Raw genomic sequence first — 15773 nt, forward strand, 5'->3', positions numbered from 1 at the left:
AAGAGTCACCTGAACGCAGACTGAAAACCATCACTAACTCACCTGAGGCCATGAGGACACCTGGGGGAATATGAACAATTACCTGAGGGTCATAAGGGCCACCAGGTATGAATAATGAAGAAGGAAGCATCACCTGAGGACATGAAGGTGCTAATGCCATAACTGCATAAGGCTGGGAATAGGTTGAGATGCGTTTCCATGATATCAAAGCCACGGGGGAAAACCTGTGGGAGACATCAATTTACCTGCAGGCTGTCGTGAGTCACCTGAGTTATCTGTGTTACCTGAGGGGAGTGATTGCTGTGAAAAAAAAAATTATACCTGACCGCTTGGCAATTTTTTTTTTTTTTTCTGAAATGCGGGACATCGTGGGAAAATTGGTGTGAGTGTGAGAGATTTATGGCAAGTCGACTGGAAATTTGAGAGAAAATGTGTGTTATTGCGGTGCGTTAAGTCATCGTTTAGAAAATGTTACAGTGTCACGCACCTATGTTTATGTGTCAATAGTTTCTCTCTCTCTCTCTCTCTCTCTCTCTCTCTCTCTCTCTCTCTCTCTCTCTCTCTCTCTCTCTCTCTCTCTCTCTCTGAACACGAAGCCTCATTCCCTTCCATACAACCTCCCAGTCTCTTCCTTTCTCCCCCATATACAAGTATCAGTGATCTTCGTGCCCTTCTTTTTCTCTCCCCTTAAGCACTCGTCTTATTCCTATGCCACCTCTGTCCAGGTAAGAGAGACAGGTACACTGTGGGGTCCTGTCTCCCTCACTGCTTACCTCTCTTCTCTCTGTCTTGTCACACATACCTGGCTCTATATAAGTCATGTAACCATTCTGAGTCCTACCGTTCACTATTCACTCCTACTCCATCCCCCTACTCCTCCTGCTCCTCTTTGCATATCTCTTTCATGCCCCAGAGCTCCTACCGCCCTTTCCCTGCCGTGCTGTGTCGCCTTGTCACTAGTTACTCGCTCACTCCTACATTTTAAAGGAGGTCAAGGAGGGAGAGGAGGAGGCATACAGAAGGGAGGGTAGGAGGGTAGAGACATACAAGAGGGAAGGTACAGAGGAAGGGGCATACAGAGGGAGGGTAGTGAGTAGAGGCATACAGGAGGGATGGTACAGGGGAAGGCCATACAGGAGGGGAGAGGGGAGGTGAGGGGAGGAGTAACAAGCTTCGTAACATCAGGATGGGCTGTGTAAGTAGATTCAGAAGTAGACGAGGCGGAAAATGACCGGGAAAGGACGGCAATGTACTACGAGAGAGAGAGAGAGAGAGAGAGAGAGAGAGAGAGAGAGAGAGAGAGAGAGAGAGAGAGAGAGAGAGAGAGAGAGAGAGAGAGAGAGAGTTTCCAGAACAAATTGTAGTGTGAAAACTTTTGTGTAACGATTTAAAGTATAAGTTTCATCTCTCTCTCTCTCTCTCTCTCTCTCTCTCTCTCTCTCTCTCTCTCTCTCTCTCTCTCTCTCTCTCTCTCTCTCTCTCGCTCTGGAAATAAGAAAATACGACATATTGCTGAGTCTCTTCTACTGCCCCCTCCCCGCTCTCTCTCTCTCTCTCTCTCTCTCTCTCTCTCTCTCTCTCTCTCTCTCTCTCTCTCTCTCTCTCTCTCTCTCTCTCTCTCTCTTTGTTGATGATAGGAAAAAACACTCTCCCTTGGTGTTCTCGTCCTTCCTCCATTCACCCTATCAATCCCTTTCATTATGCATCCTCGCCTCTCTCTCTCTCCCTCTCTCTTCCACTCGCTCTCCCTCTCTCCCTCTCACTCTCTGTCTACCTAGAGAGAAAAAAGCGAGTCTTAGTGAAGTAAAGTCAGAGAGAGTGAAGACAAAAGGTACTGTTTGGAAGAAGAAGAAGAAGAAGAAGAAGAAGAAGAAGAAGAAGAAGAAGAAGAAGAAGAAGAAGAAGAAGAAGAAGAAGAAGAAGAAGAAGAAGAAGAAGAAGAAGAAGAAGAAGAAGAAGAAGAAGAAGAAGAAGAAGAAGAAGAAGAAGAAGAAGAAGAAGAAGAAGAAGAAGAAGAAGAAGAAGAAGAAGAAGAAGAAGAAGAAGAAGAAGAAGAAGAAGAAGAAGAAGAAGAAGAAGAAGAAGAAGAAGAAGAAGAAGAAGAAGAAGAAGAAGAAGAAGAAGAAGAAGAAGAAGAAGAAGAAGAAGAAGAAGAAGAAGAAGAAGAAGAAGAAGAAGAAGAAGAAGAAGAAGAAGAAGAAGAAGAAGAAGAAGAAGAAGAAGAAGAAGAAGAAGAAGAAGAAGAAGAAGAAGAAGAAGAAGAAGAAGAAGAAGAAGAAGAAGAAGAAGAAGAAGAAGAAGAAGAAGAAGAAGAAGAAGAAGAAGAAGAAGAAGAAGAAGAAGAAGAAGAAGAAGAAGAAGAAGAAGAAGAAGAAGAAGAAGAAGAAGAAGAAGAAGAAGAAGAAGAAGAAGAAGAAGAAGAAGAAGAAGAAGAAGAAGAAGAAGAAGAAGATGAAGATGAAGAGAGAAAACAAGACGAAGAAATGCACAATTCGCGCAGATAGAGAGAGAGAGAGAGAGAGAGAGAGAGAGAGAGAGAGAGAGAGAGAGAGAGAGAGAGAGAGAGAGAGAGAGAATTTTGTTTTCGTGGATAGCAAACCGATTATGACACGGCCGTATTTGGCGAGAGAGAGAGAGAGAGAGAGAGAGAGAGAGAGAGAGAGAGAGAGAGAGAGAGAGAGAGAGAGAGAGAGAGAGAGAGAGAGAGAGAGAGAGAGAGAGAGAGAGAGAGAGAGAGTATACATAGGTATTGAAATTCCAGACGTTTTTCTCATTCTCAGCCTTTTGTCCAAGCATTCCTACACTGCTCACCTTTCTCTCTCTCTCTCTCTCTCTCTCTCTCTCTCTCTCTCTCTCTCTCTCTCTCTCTCTCTCTCTCTCTCTCTCTACAAATCTCATCAATATTCAAGAAGATGTAAAATAAATATATATCATTATTTAAGAGAACGTTTCTCAGATTAAGACTCGTAAAGGAAATGTGTTTTAATAATATCTAAAAAAAAAAAGAAAGAAAAAAAGAAAAATTAAATAAAATTATGATCACTGCTGTTGATTCTTTATTATTTATCATTTGCCATTATCATTACTTGTTCACAAATCAAAAAAGGAGGAGGTAAAAATTAGGTAATGATAGAGAGAGAGAGAGAGAGAGAGAGAGAGAGAGAGAGAGAGAGAGAGAGAGAGAGAGAGAGAGAGAGAGAGAGAGAGAGAGAGAGAGAGAGAAGGTGGTGGAGGAGCAGGAGGAAAAGGGTGGAGAAGGACAAAAGGCGAGGACGAGGGGGAGGGTGAGGAAGATAATGAGGAGGAGGAGGAGGAGGAGGAGGAGGAGGAGGAGGAGGAGGAGGAGGAGGAGGAGGAGGAGGAGAAAAGATAAGGAAGCACATAAAAGAGAATAGAATGAAGGAAAAGAAGAAAAACAAGAACAAGATCAAGAACAAAAAAAAGAAATCAAGAACAATAACAAGAACAAGAAGTCCAAGAAGAGGAAAAAGAAAAGGAAGGTCATGACAGGAGGAATGACCTCGTAAATCTAAGCTGTGACCCGCAGATCGGCCAACCAATCATTTCTCGGCAAACGTTTCCCCCTCTCCTCTGATTGGCTAACTCACTCACCACTCACAACCTTCGCTTTCACTCAAAAAATCCAGACGAAAAATGGTGTATTGCAAATTTTCACTCACTACCCAATTTTACTGAAATTAATGGTGAGTTTTAATATATTCTTATACATATTTCAAGTTTTTTTTTTTTTTGCATTTTTCTTTCTTGTTGCCAATTTCCGAAAAAAAAAGTATATACCCAGAATGAAAAATGGTATATTGCAAAATTTCACGCAACGACATCAAGCTTTACTGAAAATACTTGTCAATTTTAATCCTTTCTTACCACGAACATTTCATTTTTTTTTTTTTTTGAAGTTTTCCTTCCCGTTAGTTTAAAAAAAACACGCACGAAATTTCCTTTATAATTCTCTATCAAGATCTGAAACTTTCCCCAAAACAACTGAATGTCACAACAACCCGCCTTACCAAGTACCTCAAAAATCACCTCTCTTTTCCTCAAGCTTCCATAAAATAATAATAATAATAATAATAATAATAATAATAATAATAATAATACCACCAACAATAAGAATAAAGAACACAATGCCATAACTTCTCCTCAAAATCTGGATCTTCTCACATTATAATCAAGTATTCAAATCCTGTTTTGTCGAATATCTTAGAGCATCTTTTTTTTTTCTCCCCGTCAAATGAACAGTGTGTAATAAAGTACAAGTCTCCCCCTCACTCGTCGCACCATCACGCCCTGCTCTTAGGATATGTAAGTCTTCCTGCCGCCTGTACTTCACCACCCGAGCGAGTTTATTACTACACGACACACATTCATGATGGAGAAAATAATGGTGAACTAGTATAAGAGGCATCTACACACACACACACACACACACACACACACACACACTAAAATACTACATATACAAATAATAAACAAATATAAGTTAAATAAAGTTAAAATAAAGAACGTTTTTGTCTTCTCTTTGTGTATATGCATAGACTTTTTAAATAGCAACATAAAAAGACGTGCAAGTTTAAGTTAGTTTGTATGAATAAAGAAAAAACAAAAAAGGAAAGGAAGCCGCAAGAAGCCATCAGGCCAACACGTGGCAGTCCCTGTATAAAGCCATCCCTATAAATCTGTCTAACCTTATTTTATATCTAATTTTAAGACACACAAAAATTTACATCTAATCTTAAACACACACTCTACCTTTCCTACTTCGACTTGCAAAGTGATCCCTGCAGACAAGCGGCGGAAGGGAGAAGGAACACTTACCTATGACCTTCACACCTGCCCAGTTCTCAGGTACTGCCTCCTTGCACGAACCCTTACCTGTAATTAAGAGAAGAAGCATTAGTACCGTGACCAAATCAATGTTCAAGAAGAGAAACGGACAGACAGACACACAGACAAAAACTGATATAAAAACGTGAAATTATGGAGAAAAATGCTCAATTATCCGCCTATTTATCAGAAAAGCGGAACTGAGTGACTAAAACTGAGTCAAAACTATCAGGGAGAGTGAATAAGCAGACAGGACACACAGACAGACAGATAGACAGACAGACAAACAGAATGACAGACAGGCAGACACACACACACATGAACTAACCAATATTTAAAAGGGAGAGAGACCAGCACACACAAACAGACAGACAGACAGACAGACAGACAGTCACACACACACACACACACACACACACACACACACACACACACACACACACACACACACACACACACCGGACACAATTAGGCCTGCGACAAAGGCACCGAGAAAGAAACCCGAACGTGGTCATTATTTGAGTCTGTTCCTTTTTCTCTTTGTCTCGCTACTAATAAAAGAAAGGTCAACTCTCTCTCTCTCTCTCTCTCTCTCTCTCTCTCTCTCTCTCTCTCTCTCTCTCTCTCTCTCTCTCTCTCTCTCTCTCTCTCTCTCTCTCGACAAATTATTTCTCCTTTCCTTATTTCTTACTTTATCTATCCTCCTCCTCCTCCTCCTCCTCCTCCTCCTCCTCCTCCTCCTCCTCCTCTTCTTCTTGACATTTACCTTCTCATAACCCTTTTCCAAACACCTATCCCTATTTCATACCTCACCTTTCTTTCCCCCGCGTCTTCCCTTCACTTGTTCTCTCTCTCTCTCTCTCTCTCTCTCTCTCTCTCTCTCTCTCTCTCTCTCTCTCTCTCTCTCTCTCTCTCTCTCTCTCTCTCTCTCTCTCTCCAATACACGAGCTGTCATTACCAGCCATAAAGTCGCGCAGATGTTCTATAAGTGGGACCTGCCCCAGACCACCTGCATTCTCAAACAGGTGCAAATACGAGGGCCTCTCTCTCTCTCTCTCTCTCTCTCTCTCTCTCTCTCTCTCTCTCTCTCTCTCTCTCTCTCTCTCTCTCTCTCTCTCTCTCTCTCTCGGTCTATCTATCTATATGTCTATCTATCTATATGTCTATCTCTTTCTGTCTGTTTATATATTTATCGATTTATGCATCTATTTATTTTATCTCATCAATATGTAAATTAGAATCTTTAGATCTCTCTCTCTCTCTCTCTCTCTCTCTCTCTCTCTCTCTCTCTCTCTCTCTCTCTCTCTCTCTCTCTCTCTCTCTCTCCCTGGTATTATGACTTCCTCTATGCGTCACTAATTTACAAACAGCCCTGTACTTTTTTCAGTAAATGACATCACGTACAGTGTAAAATAGAGGTTCCACTCCTATCATAAGGGATCGAATCGTCCTCGTTTCAATTTTATAAGCGATCAGATCCTCCTCTCATATAAGGGTGACCTGAACGCAATTCCCCGCTACAAGCATGACCTTTATCCGTCCACGTTTCCACCTTTGACCTTTGTAGTAGAAGCGAGACCTCGGCAGCTATAAGACCACCAGTTCTGTGTTCTTCCAGTGACATCTCGACCTTACTGATGTCACCACCACCACCACCACCGCTATCATCACCACTATTACCAAAGCTCAGTAAAATACGTAGTGTGGCTGTGAATATAAGCCTTTCTCTCTTTGTGTGTGTGTGTGTGTGTGTGTGTGTGTGTGTGTGTGTGTGTGTGTGTGTCTCACCTATTGTCTCTCACTCGCTGTTGAACACTTTCATAATCCTACACTCAGGTTAATTGGCTCACCTGTCCCCCCTAATTAGAGCCGGAATACCTGTGATGTGTGTGGCGGGTTGAGTTAGAAAGGTAAGTCTCATCCGCAATACTCCACTCTTTATTTCCAGGTACAGGTTCCCGAAACGCGCCATTCCGCCTTTGTCTTATGATCAGAATATTCCGTAAATCCTGTTTTGCCGATTGCATGTGGTCGTGGAATACATTATGGCAGGATTGAATTCTCTATCCGGCCAGAGCGACCCGAACCGCAGGGAAATGTGCGGGTTTGTTCCTCCGCACCTCCAATATAGCTGTTCCCTGCTCGCGTACAGACAGCCATGCACACACAGACAGACAGACACGTACACACACACACATGGGGACGGACAAGACCACATGAGCTTAGTTCAGGTCTTGTACACACACACACACACACACACACACACACACACACACATATAAAGATAAAAGAAAGAGAAAAAATGCAAAAAAATATGTTGATAGATAGATAGATAGATAGACAGACTGACAGATAGATAGATAGAGAGATAGATACATAAATACATAAATAAATACACAGAAAAATATTAAAGGCACCGCTTATCCTACGTTTCCCACCTCTCTCTCTCTCTCTCTCTCTCTCTCTCTCTCTCTCTCTCTCTCTCTCTCTCTCTCTCTCTGCCCAGACCTGGTTATTTCGGCCCAGTTCTCATGTTCAGTTCGGGTTTGTAAGATCGGAATGGTCTGTCATTATAATTGGTGCCGAATAAGGAGTAGGAAGCGAACAGGTAAGAGAAAAATCACGAACTTTCACCTGAATTATATGCGAAGACATGTTTTGGCAACGTGGAAGCAGAGAGACGTGGAAAGAAAGAAGACGAGGATAAGAACAAAAAATATGGCAGTAAAATAAGGAGACGAGTGATAAAGAATGAGGAGAGATCAGAATAAAGGGCAAAAAAAAGAACAGTAGGAAGAAGTGGGGATGGCGAGGAGGGAAGTAGAACGAGGAAAGAGAAAGAAAGAGAAAGAAGAAGAAAGATGAAAGAGATGGTACTAGATGGAGATAAGAGCGGAAGCGTGAAGAGGAAAGAGGAGGGAAACAGGACGAAGAGAAGAGGAGAAAAGATAAGAACGAGGATGGTTAAAGAATTAGAGTAAAAGGAAAAGAAAGGATAAGAACTGCAAGGAGAAATGGAGATGGACGAAAATGGAAACAGGATAAGGATAAAAAAAAACATGACAAGGGCAGGGATTATAAAAGGAGTGAAAAGAACAGAAAACAAGAAAAGCTGGAGGAAGTGAGGAAGAAAAGAACAAAGAGTAAAACACACGTACGTACATAAAAAAAGAAAAAAAAAACATCAAAACATAACATTAACACTAACCAGGAACACTAAGAACACATGTAGGAAGCTTTAAAAATTACCTTAGTATCCCCTTAAAGTTCCAGTGGAGGGGCAAATCGGTACATTAAATTCCTGGAAAACTTGGAATAAAAAGCCACTTAGAGTCTGACCGTTCATGTGTGTGTGTGTGTGTGTGTGTGTGTGTGTGTGTGTGTGAGACGAGTCCCCAGTAAGCGTAACAAATCAACCCTGACCAGCTGTGTTAAGATGCATGTCCCAACAGAAAACGAGGTGACGGCTTTGATGACACCAAGATTACAACGCCACTCATCTCTAGACTTCTGTACATTTGTGGTTCACTTTTTTGCGCCCACCTGCCGCAACTTTTAGTACTCAGGGAGGCGCATCAAGCCACCTCGGGAACTAAACTGGCCAAATGGGTAGACGTGTTTTATAAAGGGTTCGCCACGTGTAGGCCTGGCGGCTTCTTGCAGTTTCCCTTATTCTGAATTCCTTTTTAAGATGTGACTTTGAAAACAGGAAATTTAGAGGGTTTTAATTTATTTTCTTGTCCTTGTCTAGTGACCTTAACGAGCGAAATAGGTAGTTTTAGTTAATATATGCTTTTTTTCCTTTAATAATGAGTGGTTTTATCATATACACTTACTAGTTTTATTTCTTATTATCTGTCTATTCATCCGTCCAAAATTTGTGTATCATCATTCTTACAATCATTATTATGCAGTTCCAATATAAAACTTGTGTATTATCATTCTTACAATCATTATTATACAGTTCCAATATTCACGTAATGAAATTGTGCAGGAAACAGAAATATGACATGGGATAAAACAAAAAAAAATGTTTATTTACTTTTAAAACACCTGATTAAGTTCTTGAAATCATATTAAAATTCTCTCTCTCTCTCTCTCTCTCTCTCTCTCTCTCTCTCTCTCTCTCTCTCTCTCTCTCTCTCTCTCTCTCGTGTCAGCATCATCCGCGGCCAGAGCTTTCCAGGAAGGGAATAAAAAAATATATATTGATAGCGGGATGCGAGCTTGCAGAGACAGGATTTGTAAGAGATAAACTTTAATCTATGTTTGCTGGTGTCTGCTTGTCCTATCTCTCTCTCTCTCTCTCTCTCTCTCTCTCTCTCTCTCTCTCTCTCTCTCTCTCTCTCTCTCTCTCTCTCTCTCTCTCTCTCTCTGTGTAAAAACATTTTGTGCAGTCATGCCAGAGAGGGAACGACAAAGAGAGAAGGAAGGAGGGAGAGAGAAGGAAAAGAGAGGAAAGGTGGGCGGGCAGAAGTGGGAGGGAGAGTGAAGGAGAGGAAAGGAAAGGAGAACAAGAGCGAGAACGAGAGCGAGAGAGAGAGAGAGAGAGAGAGAGAGAGAGAGAGAAGGGTGGGGTGGAGGTGGGGGGCGCAGCAATCAAGTCGAGAAAGGCAGTCACCAGAAAGCAACACGGGAGGAAGAAGGAAGCAACAACCTGGATAGGAATGCGAGAGATTGAAGTCTTTTATAGAAGGGGAGTGAATGAGATGCATACACCATACTTGGGCGAGCCAGGCCGCTATGCACGTATCTACAAGGGGAAAAATACCGGGTGCACTTGATATAAAGCTTCCACGTAACTTCTTGCTGGGGTAATCATGGCAAAGATCTCAGCTTAACGGGAGGAGAGACAGCTGGCGAAGGCGATACAGACCACTTTCGTAACCTCTTGTTTGATGTGGAAGAGAGAATAGAGATGTGAAATTTTTCCTCTCCACCATTTCACTGCCTCGCTAGTTCCTTGTTATTACTCTTATCACTGTAGAAGTTTTTGCAGGGACGCGGAAAAAAGAAAGTAGATGTGGATTTTTTTTTTCTTTCAGATCATATAATTGACACCTGTTCTTTAACCCTTTCACTGCCTTAAAAACAAAGTACGGAATTTTTATAAGCATGTAGAGGAATGAAGGGGACAAAAAAGAATATATATTTCGCTATTTTTTGGCAATACAATCTTTACAAGTGGCTGAAAAAAAAAATAAATATATAACAAAACCCAAACTTCACACTCTATAGCACCTAATCTAAAGACACGCAACGTTACATCTATAAATATTAATACACATAATTCTCTTATCACAGCGGCGACTTAAAACGGGAGCCAGATAAGAGCAAACGCGGAGGAACTTTCAAAAATATGCGGCGCGGAATCTTGAACAAGGCAACTGTTCTTTCTTTATCTTGGCCTCGTCCTGTTTGTCATCCTTATCTTACATTATTCTACCTATGCCATTTATTTTTGTCACCTCTCTCTCTCTCTCTCTCTCTCTCTCTCTCTCTCTCTCTCTCTCTCTCTCTCTCTCTCTCTCTCTCTCTCTCTCTCTCTGGCAGTAAGTACATAACGGTCTGTTAAAGGCGCAGCGCTGCATTAGACTCGTCTTGCGCCATTATCGAATGCACGCCTTGGCTAACTCTGCTCCACTTTGCATCTTAATTAAACTTCTTTGTTGATACGACCGAGTGAGGCAGAGAAGCGGAGGCAGGCAGGGAGAGTGGCGAAGAGAGAGGAGAGGGAGAGAGGGAGAGGGAGGGAGAAGGAGAAGCGGATGGAACAGAACGAAAAAATCACAGGTTTTAAAGAATAGGAAAGAAAAAGCGAGACAGGGAACGAAGATGGGAAAGGAAAGGGAGCTGGAAAAGATGCCGAGTAAAGAGAGGAAGAGGATGAAAATGAGATGAAAGATGGATGATAAAAAAAAGACAAGGAAGGAAGATTTATGGAAGTGAAAGGAAGAAAGAAAAGTATACAAAGCGATGAGAGAGAACAATAAAGAAACAGGAGGAAAAGAAGAGCAATAGGAAAGAAGTACAAAGCGATGAGAGAGAACAATAAAGAAACAGGAGGAAAAGAAGAGCAATAGGAAAGAAGAGAGAGAGAAGACAGTAGGCAAAAAAAGACAAAAATAAAGAACAGGAAAGAAAAACAGATGAAGAGAAAGAAAACACAAGAGAAAAGACTGGAACAATGAAACAGAAAAAAAAATATGGAAAGAGAATTGAAGAGATGAGAAAGCAAACACAGGGGACAGAGAGAAAGACAAAGAAAGAAAAAATAGAAAAAGCCGGAAAAAAGAAAAATGGAAAACAGTACAACAGACAAAAAAATATATATACAAGTACAATAGAGGAAAAAAAAAAAAAAAAGAAAATGAAGATAACGGTGACTGGGGGGAGTGAGAAAGGCAGTTTAAGTGGACAGGTAAAGCAGGGGAGCGACAGGTGTAAAAATAATCTACCTGGTCTTTGCGTAGAATGATTATGAAAGTACTCGTAAATGGACGCGCAGGTAAGTGGGGCTATGAGGTAAAAATTAATGGCAAGGTGAGCCGCCAGGTAAAGAGATAATTAACTTTGTGGGTAAACAAACAGACAGGGAGCTAGGTGAGTCATCAGATGTGAGAGAGAGAGAGAGAGAGAGAGAGAGAGAGAGAGAGAGAGAGAGAGAGAGAGAGAGAGAGAGAGAAATTCCGGCAGGTGCTGAAGGGATGCGACACGTTACCTGCATGAATAATCTCTCTCTCTCTCTCTCTCTCTCTCTCTCTCTCTCTCTCTCTCTCTCTCTCTCTCTCTCTCTCACTACTACATTAGATTTTGCATCGATCAATTTTGTTTTTCACTCTTTTCATCAGCTTTTTCATAACCCCCCCCTCTCTCTCTCTCTCTCTCTCTCTCTCTCTCTCTCTCTCTCTCTCTCTCTCTCTCTCTCTCTCTCTCTCTCTCATTACTAACACACAGGTCGCCCTTACGCTCATAGCCTGACGAGAGTGCCCCCGTCTGCGCCGTATTCGGATGTCTTAAAAATCCCGAGATTGCTCAACGGTCGGAAAAATGCGCAAGTCTCCCAACGTAGCACAAGACGTGGGCACAATAAGAGGGGAGGAGAAAGGGAAGGCAGGAAAGGAGGGATGGAGGGAAGGGAGGGAAGGAGACGAAAGGGCACTGGGCACGAAAGAGAGGAAGAGGGTGACAGCTGTGTGATAAAGGAAGAAAATAAGAGGAGGATATGATGGAAGAGGAGATGGAAGGGAAATGGATGGTGATGCTATGATAGTACTAACACGTAATGGATAAGTAATTGTGGAGTGATGGTAGTAGTAGTAGTAGTAGTAGTAGTAGTAGTAGTAGTAGTAGTAGTAGTAGTAGTAGTAGTAGTAGTAGTAGTAGTAGTAGTAGTAAGAAAAGAACAATAACTTAACACAAGAACAAGAAATAAAACCAAAAAGTATAACATGAATGAAACACGAAATGAAAAATAAAAAATAAATAAATAAACCGCACAGATGGAACAAAAAAAATGTTTAAGTATAATTACGTGCATGTCTGCTTGTTTGCACGTGCGTGTGCGTGCGTGTGTGTGTGTGTGTGCGTGTTCTCGCCTAATGAAGACACACCAGAAGTGAACAGCGTCTGACAAACACGAAAAAAAAAAAAAAACGGAACATTAGTAACTCAACTTCCGGGAGAGAGAGAGAGAGAGAGAGAGAGAGAGAGAGAGAGAGAGAGAGAGAGAGAGAGAGAGAGAGAGAGAGAGAGAGAGAGAGAGAGAGAGAGAGAGAGAATGATAACAGGTCTGTAGCATCAGATAAAAATATAAAGAAAGGGAAGGAATGCTTTGCTTGGCCCTGCTCTAATGGACTCTCTCTCTCTCTCTCTCTCTCTCTCTCTCTCTCTCTCTCTCTCTCTCTCTCTCTCTCTCTCTCTCTCTCTCTCTCTCTCTCTCACCATGTTCCAAATTCAACAACATTTATCTTTCCTCCATACAAATTCCATTATCTAGTCTTTATTTACCCTTCCGTTCCTCGTATATTCCTTGGTGATTCATTTTTTTATTCCTCTATCCCTTATTTCACTTCCAATCTTTTCTAACCCTCGTCTCTCCCCTTCTTGTTCTGTGGAAAGATAATTAATAATGATAATAATAATGAGGAGGAAAAGAACACGAAGAACACGAACAAGCACAGAAACGAGAACAAGAAGAGGAGGAATGCTTTTAGTAGTAGTAGTAGTAGTAGTAGTAGTAGTAGTAGTAGTAGTAGTAGTAGTAGTAGTAGTAGTAGTAGTAGTAGTAGTAGTAGTAGTAGTAGGTGAAAGAAAATATATCAGAACAAGAAGAGGAGGAATGCTTTTAGTAGTAGTAGTAGTAGTAGTAGTAGTAGTAGTAGTAGTAGTAGTAGTAGTAGTAGTAGTAGTAGTAGTAGTAGTAGTAGGTGAAAGAAAATATATCAGAGAGAGAGAGAGAGAGAGAGAGAGAGAGAGAGAGAGAGAGAGAGAGAGAGAGAGAGAGAGAGAGAGCCCCAACAATGAAGGCTGACGACGTGGAATGGACGTGAACACGGACACGAACAAGGAACGTCGGCGGTCAGCTGGTGTAATGTCCCCGAGCCTCCATTAGAAAGAGCGAGAGAGAGAGAGAGAGAGAGAGAGAGAGAGAGAGAGAGAGAGAGAGAGAGAGAGAGAGAGAGAGAGAGAGAGAGAGAGAGAGATTATGATAGCTATAAAGGGGACAACAGAAGGAGTGGTCAGGTATAGAGTATCTGCAGGACCTTAACGGCAGCATTCATTAGGCGCCGCATTAACCAGTGCATTAGGCGGTGAGCAGGAGGCGCCCCTGCCCACTCACCCTCAATCTGCACCTCAAAAAACTTTCTCCAAGACACTTATGGTTGGAACTCTCAACAAATCTCCAGGAATTAAATTTACACTTAGATTTTAAAAGCTTGAGTTTTTATCGTAGGTTATAAAAATGAAAAATAAACGTAAATCATGAGAACTTCAAGAAAAAAGGTAAGATATTTATTTTCACTAGATCTTTGTAATTTATAAAAACTTAAAAAAAAAAAAACAGCCTCCAACAAAACCTTCAAGAATCAAACTTTTCCTGACCTTTCAAAAACAAAACTTAGACAAAACCTTACCCAAAAAAATAAATAAATTACAGAATTTTTATTAACCCTTCTGGAATATAAATGTTACAAATACTTTTAACAGGTAAGCTTTCAATATACACATCAAAAACTAACACAGCTTATTTTTTCATTTCCTTTATCATTTTCATAGCTTTTTCTGATCCTTTCCTTCTTTCCCTCCTTTCCCTGCCTGTGCTCAAGAACACCTCCTTTCCCTGCCTGTGCTCAAGAACAAATACAAATGATTAACTTACTTCCTTTATCATTTTCTTAACTTTCCTTATCCTTTCCTCTTTTCCTGACTTCCCTCCAATTTCTTACTTCCTCAACTTTCCTTCCTCTAATACCTCTTTGTTCTTTCGTGACCATTTTCTCCGTAAGTTTGTTTCTCTTTCCTTTCTTTCCTCGCCCAATCTTCTAATGACTCCTACGCCTCCTTTTTCTTCCGTCTCATTTCCCTGCCTTTCTTTTCTCCTTTCCTTTCTCCTTCGTGCAGACAAAGGAATTACACACAGGTACGATTCACTCCACAAATCAGACCCAATTCGGACTCCGATAGACTAAGCGGAACCTCTCCTCCTCCTGCTCCCCCCTATGAGACTAAAAGGAAAGGGCGGAGGAGAAACAGGGGGGAAAGCAAAGGAAAGGAAGGGTGAAAGACGAGGTAGAGGATAATAGACGATATTGGAGAAGTTAATGAAGAGTAAGGGAGGAAGAGGAAGAGGAGGAGGAGATGGAGAAAGTGAAGGTAAATAAAAGGATGTAAGAGGAGAGGAAGTGAAGGATAATAATATTGGAAGGAGTAGAAGATGAAGAGATAAGAGATAGAAGAAGGAAAAGAAAAAATAGTTTTAGGAGGTAAAGGAATATGAAAAGAAAAAAAGGAGATGAGGGAAAACAAAAAACTGTAGAAATAAAGAAAAAAACAAGAAAACAGAAGATACAGATAAAAAAAAAGATTAGCAGGTGATGAAGAAAATGAATAAGATAGAGATGAAGAAAATGAATGAAGGAGGAGACATGAAGCGATGAAAAGGATGAAGAGTAGAAGGAGGAGGAAAAGAAGGAGAGAGGAACATACATCATATCAAATTTAATCCACCAACAAAGTGAAGATTACTCTCACTAATCTTATGAACAGTAATTGTGTGTTCATTTACCTGCTATTGAAACCTTTCCCTCCTTCCCCGCCATTAACCCATACCCATTCCCCCTTCACCCTTTAATCCCCTCCCCTCTTTTCTCCCTTCTGTACCCCCATACCTCCCTCAATTCTTCCTTCCATCTTATCCTTTCCTTCAAAGTTCCTCTTCTTCCCCTCTAATCCTCTCTCCTCTTTTATCTCCTCTATCCTTCCATTACTTCATTCTTTCTCCCATCTCCCCATCCGTCACCCTCCAGTCTCTCCCATTCCCCCTCTTTTATCCCCTCTGCACACCCATACCTCCTTCATTTCTTCTCTCAGTCTCATCCCCTTCTTTGCTTCAGTGTCTCTCCCCTCCCCCCTTCATCCCTCTCCAGTCACCCCCTCCTCCCCTTTAATCCTCACTCTTTTATACCAATTGGAAGAATACTTATGGAATCACTTGAATTTTTCCCCTTAATTAATGGTAATCTGCCATGATTTAAACATCGACTCTCTCTCTCTCTCTCTCTCTCTCTCTCTCTCTCTCTCTCTCTCTCTCTCTCTCTCTCTCTCTCTCTCGTTATTTATTCCCCCTCGCATCGTCTATTTAACCCCGTGTTCCTCTTGCATCAATCATCACTTATCCTTATCTATTCCCACTTTTATCTTTCATG

The 15773-nt window shown here is 41.4% G+C and overlaps 1 long non-coding RNA gene across 2 annotated transcripts in view; it reads right to left on the reverse strand.

Annotated features, from left to right (window-relative positions):
- The window catches only part of LOC135116121 (uncharacterized), a 141109-nt gene that overhangs the window by 62576 nt on the left and 62760 nt on the right, over window positions 1-15773 (reverse strand). For both annotated transcript variants that reach the window (XR_010276163.1, XR_010276164.1), the window contains exon 3: window positions 4837-4893. This is a non-coding gene — a long non-coding RNA (uncharacterized LOC135116121). The remainder of the gene's footprint in view (window positions 1-4836; window positions 4894-15773) is intronic.

Source organism: Scylla paramamosain, chromosome 30 (genome assembly GCF_035594125.1).
Source record: "Scylla paramamosain isolate STU-SP2022 chromosome 30, ASM3559412v1, whole genome shotgun sequence".
Classification (NCBI taxonomy): domain Eukaryota; kingdom Metazoa; phylum Arthropoda; class Malacostraca; order Decapoda; family Portunidae; genus Scylla; species Scylla paramamosain.